This window comes from Otolemur garnettii, unplaced genomic scaffold (assembly GCF_000181295.1).
Source record: "Otolemur garnettii isolate 467f Iridium unplaced genomic scaffold, OtoGar3 scaffold00054, whole genome shotgun sequence".
Lineage (NCBI taxonomy): Eukaryota > Metazoa > Chordata > Mammalia > Primates > Galagidae > Otolemur > Otolemur garnettii.
Window position 1 is genome coordinate 2,489,259 of NW_003852449.1, and position 6,130 is coordinate 2,495,388.

Consider the following 6,130-nt stretch of genomic DNA (forward strand, 5'->3'; position numbering starts at 1 on the left):
GCCGAGCCTATATATTGATTTTTTAATCTAAGACGTTGTATTTCTTTATCAATTTCAGAAGTCCTACTGTTGAGTCCTTGGGGTTTTCTTTGTTTAAAATCATATAATCCGCAAAGAGCGATAGTTTGACCTCCTCTGTCCCCCATTTGGAAACCCTTGCTATCCTTCTCTTGCCTGACTGCATTGGCTAGGACTTCTAGCACTATGTTGAATATCCCACTTTTAGTGGGAGTGCGTTCAGTTTTTCTCTGTTCTACATGATGTTCGCTGTGGGTTTGCCATAGATGCCTTCTATCAGTTAAGGAATGTCCTATCTATACCACTTTCTTAAGTGTTCTTATCAAAAAAAAGATGTTGAATTTTGTCCATTGCTTTTTCTGCATCTACTGAGGGACTCAGATGGTCTTTTTTTTTTTTTAACTTCTGTTTATGTGGTGAATTATGTTTATAGGTTTGCATATGTTGGACCAGCCTTGCATCCCTGGGAAGAAGCCCACTTGGTCATGATGAATTATTTTTATGATGTGTAGCTGAATCCTGTTTACTAAGATTTTATTGAATATTTTGTGTCAACATTCATTCATGAAATTGGTCTATAATTTTCTTTTTTGTTATGTTCTTTTCTGGTTTTGTTATCAGGGTGATATTTGCTTTGTAGAAGGAGTTAGGGGAGGGTTCCTTCCTTCCCAGTATTTTGGAATAGATTCTGCAATGTAGGCACAAGTTCTTCTTTGAAGGTTTCATAGGATTCTGGTATGAAACCATCTTATCTGAGATGTTTTTTGTTATTGTTTCAGTTTTGGTGCTTGATAATTGATTTGTTCAAGAGTTCTGTTTCTTCCTGTTTGACTCTGGAAAGGAGGTGTGATTCCAGGAATTTGTTCATTTCCTTCACATTTCCAAATTTTGAAGCATAGACATTTTTGAAGTACTCAGTGATGATATTCTGTATTTCTGTGGAATTTGTTGTTATTCACCTTTTTTTCTTTCTGATTAAGCTTATTAGAGATCTTTTCTGTTTCTAGTTAATCTGGCCAAAGTTGTATCAATTTTATTTATCTTTTCAAAGAGCCAACTTTTTGTTTCATTGATCTTCTACAGATTCTTTTGTTCTTGATTTCTTTCAGTTCTGATCTGATTTAGGGTAGTGGGTGGTGCCTGTGGCTCAAGGAGCAGGGCACCGGCCCCATTACAGAGGTGGCGGGTTCAAACCCAGCCCCAGCCAAAAAAAAAACTGATTTAGGGTAGTTATTTTCTTCTACTGGGTTTGAGTTTGGCTTGATATTCCTTTTGCAATTCCTTGAGATGATTCATTAGAGTGTTGATTTGTGCTCTTTCTGATTTCCGGATGTAGGCATTTAATGTGATGACTTTCCCTCTTAGAACTGCTTTTACAGTATCCCACAGGATGTGACGGCTTATGGCCCCATGGTCATTTTTTTCAAGTAATCTAATGATTTTCTCCTTTATCTCCTCCTTGACCTAGCTATTATTGAGCAATAAGTTGTTTAGTTTCCATGACTTTGTTTGAGTGATTCTGTTGGAATTGAGTTCTATTTTAATTCCATTGTGGTCTATAAAGATACAAAGTATAATTTCTATTCTGTAAAATCTGTTGAGGCTTGATTTATGACCTAGGATCTGATAGATCTTGGAAAATTATCAATGAGCTGATAAAAAGAATATCTATTCAGTAGTAGTGGGCTGAAATGTTCTTTACATGTCTGTTAAACCCAGCTGTTCTAGAGTTATATTTCAGTTCATCATTTCTTTGCTTAGTTTCTGCCTGTAGGATCTTTCCCGTTCTGTCAGTTGGGTATTGAAGTCCTTGGTTATGGTGTTGTTTATCATATTGTTTAGATGTTTATAAATCTGGGCGCTTTTAAGTTTGGTGCATACAGATTTAGGATTGAATGTCTTCTTGTTGGATTGTCCCTGTGACGAGTATATGGTGTGCATCTTTGTCTTTCTTCACTTTTATTGCTTTAAAGTCAGTTGTATCTGCAATAGGAATCACAGTTCCCATATTCTTTAGTTTCCATTTGCATGTGATAATGTTTCCAGCCCTTTACTCTGAGTTTTGATTTGTCCTTGGGGATTAGATGTGTTTCCTGATGACAACATATATTTGGCTTTTTTTTTTTTTTTAAGCTAGTCATCCAGCCAGCATCTCTTCAAGAGAATTCAAGCTGTTCCCTATTTATTGAAAGGATTGAGAAGGAGGGTGGAGCTCTTTTTGTCTCATGTAGAGCTCTGTTGCCTTGTTTTATCACATGCACCATTGTGATAACTAGGCTTTGTTCTTTAGTTTCCAGGTGTCTTTATTTAGCTGGGGGTCCATTGTGTTGATCTGTGTATAGTACAGGTCAAAGAACTTACTGTAGAGCAGTTCTTGTTGCGGTAAATTTCCTCTAGGTTTGCTTGTTAGTAAAAGATTTGATTTCTCCATCAAATATGAAACTTACTTTTGCAGGATACAGAATCCTAGCCTGGCAGTTTTGTGTGAGAAGGTTAAAGGTGACAGCACACTCTCTTCTGGCTTGTCAAGTTCCCACTGAAAAGTTAGGTGTTAACTTGATGGGTTTGCCCTTATACATAAGCTGCTGCTTACACCTGGATGCTTGCAGATTGTCCTTCATTTTGACTTTGGCCAGGTTAATTACAACGCGTCTAGTAAATGCTCTATTTGAATTGAGATGCCCCATGGTTCAACATCTTTGGCAATGCTTAGGAAATTCTGAGCTATAATATCATCTAGAGATTCCATGCTTTGGGGACTTTCTTCCTCTCCTTCAAGGATACCTATGATTTGTATGTTTGTATGCTTCATGTAGTCCCATAACTGTTTAAGACAGTGGTTCTCAACCTTCCTAATGCCACCAATGTATTTTCATTGTTAAAAAGGGGTCGTGAGCCGCAGGGTGAGAACCACTGGTCTAAGAGATTACTCTGCTTTTACTCTCTTTTCTGCCTCTTTAAATGACTGGGTTAACTTGAGAGCCTGAAATTCTTTCTTCTCCCTTGTTAAATCTGTTGTTGAAACTTTCTACTATATATTGAAATTATATGAATTCTCCTTCAAATCTTTAAGCCCAGCTATATAGCCTTTCTAATTTTGTCCAGATCCTTGGAGACTTTGTCTTAATTTTGTTAATTTCTTGGGACTTTTTTGGAAGTCCTTTTTGCTGGCTTTCCACTTTCCCTGCGTTGTATTGTCATTCCTAATCTGAATTCCATTTCTGTCATTCCCACAATTTCTTTATAGTTTGAATCTTTGGTAGTAGCTCTGCTGTGATCCCCTGGGTGGGGGATATAGATCTGCTCTGGCTCTTCATGTTGCCAAGGTTTTTGTGTGTTGTTTTCTTTTTTACTTGCTTCCTCTACTTTCTTTTCTATTTTCCTCCTTTTTGTTCTTCTTTAACTCTAGGCTTTGGGAGGTGTGGGCAGCACAGCAGTGGATCCAGGGGTATGAGGCTGGGCTGCTTGGTCTTCTGGCAGAGTTGCTTTGCTGCCATCTCCCCAGGTTCCCGGCTCCAGTGGTAGCAGGCCGGGCAGTTCTCTACATACACATTTCATGTGAATGAGGGAACCATAACCGCAAATGGCTAGTGGAGGGATGTATGTGACCAGGAGAGAATTTTTTTCTTTCTTTCTTTAAATGAGAGATAGTAGATTCTATTTATATGGTGATGAGAATATCTGGAGAGAAGGAGAGCATTAAATAAAGCAGGAAACACGGATGATGTGGGTTTAATGACTTCCAAGAGATATACCTCTTAAAGAGAAGATAGGATCCAAAAATGAAGAGTTTATCCCTTTTCTGATTCTCATTATGGTAAAATACGTAAAACTTGCTATGTTAAACATTTTTAAGTGACCAGTTCAGTGATATTTAAATACATTCATAATATTGTGCAACCATCACAAGTGACCAGTTCAGTTTAAATACATTTATAATATTGTGCAACCATCAACCACCATCTATCTCCACAACTCTTGTCAAACTGAAACTCTATATCCATTAAACAATAACTCCAGATTCCTCTTTCCCCTCAGTCCCTGGCAACCATCATTCTGTTTTCTGTCTCTATGATTTTGACTACTATAAGTACCTAATACAAGTGAAATCATAAGTATGTATTTTTTGTTACTGCTTTATTTCACTTAGCATAATGCCCTTAAGGGTCACCCATATGGTAGAATATTGTTGCATTTCCATAAGGAGTATATCTTTTAATAGGTGCAGGGATACTTTTTCCACTTCTTATGAAATTAATGAATTATTTGCTGAACTTAGATGAAGGGAAGGAAAAGGTTTATAGTGACACCTCCCAAGCACCAGATGGCAATGTTCAGCTGCTGGTCTGTCTCTGTCACCTGAGAGCACCTTCCCCAAAGCTAGTACATAAAAAAACTTTTGTCCTTCCAAGTTGGACTGAGTTGGCCCAAGGGCAATTGGGATTCTAGATGACTTTCTGGCTTGGCTCCTTTAGTGGAACTGCAACTCTTGGTTTAGGAAGAATAGAGGATTTATTCATTTAAAGAGGACGTTCTGAAGCGAAGGACAAAGGGTAGAGAACATTTCTTAGAATGGGCTTTGGGAGTCAGCTGTTTACCTGCCATTCAAAACTGGGAGGAACCTGCCAGACAAAACAACACTCAAAGTAGGGAGGAGCCTTGCACATTGACTAATGGGGACACACTGATCAGGGTGGCGTCTCTGCTGTGTTGCAGGATGAAGGCAGTCATGGGGACTGGCCACTCGGCCTGTGTTCTTCCAGAGTAACTCATACACAGTGGCAGCACCTCCAGGCCAGGCAAATTAGCATCTGTGTCATCACCACTGGTGTTTCCTTCTGGGCCTCTGAAGCTCTGCCCTGGTTGTACTGAAATAATCTCTCAAATCACATCCTTCCTTCCTTACATCCTGGCCCACATCTGACCTGGGAGGGTGTCCATCTGAGCAGCACAGTAACCCAACCAGCCCTGCCTTCTTGCTAACTAACACTGACAATGTTCACTGAAATATGTTTGTGACTGATTTACTCTATCTTGGTGTGCCTTTCCACTTTTATGCAACGGTCAGAGCTTTCCAATAACCCAACCCTATCCTTGCAAATTGATGAGTATTTCTTCTGGCTTGGCAAGGACTTCTCCTATTTCCTCCTGAATCTTTGGAATTACCTTGGTGAGGGATCTTGGTTTTGATTTTAAGCCAACATTTCTCCCTTGTATTTTTCAGTCTCTACTCATGCTTAGTTAGGTCTCCTGTGCTTCCCCTGCACCCTCAAACTACCATCTTATTCCTGATTTCCTTTCTCTGATAAACTTCCCTTTCTCCTCTTTTACTCTCTGAAATCTGTTTTCAGTCAGCTCTAGAACTGTCCTCTGCAAGGTTAACAGTAACTTCCGCCAGTCACTGTTCTCCTGAACTTTTCTGTCACTTGACACTGCTGACTACCCTTTCTCTTGCTTGACATAATTTCTTTCTTCTTCTCCTCTCTCCTTTCTTCTTTTTTGGCTTGCTTAATACTGGAATAACCTGATTTATTTTCTTAACTCTGATCCTTTCTTCTCTGTCACCTTGGTTGACTCTCTTCTTTCCTCTGCCTCTGGGGAGCAGTTCCCCAAGGGTGAGCTGCATTTCAGGGGGCTGAGCCATCCATTAAGGCTGGTGATTTCTCCGTGTGATCTGATCCTCTCACAAGACTGCCAGACTCATTCATCTACTTGCTCTCTAAACCTGTCCAGTGGATATGATGCTTTCACCCTGAGTTCAATATTTCTTTTTATAAACTCTTCATCTTCACTTACTCCTTGAAATCAGCTACTCTCAATTTCGGTTTCCTAGTTCAACAGCCTAACTGTTGCTCCAGTCACCTAAATGTAAAAACTTTAAAACACATGAGACCACCATTTTTTTAAACCTAAGTTTTAATCAAAGTTCTTCTACATACCAGCATTGCAGCTTAAGACAAGTTATGTAACCAGATAACCAAGATAGCTATCAGTTAACTCATGAAATAAGGGTTGTAATAAAAACTTGGCATAATTGTAAGAAACATTTAAAGCACCCCACATGGCACCTGGAACATCAAAAATACTCTGAAGCTTTTGGATACTAAGTTTT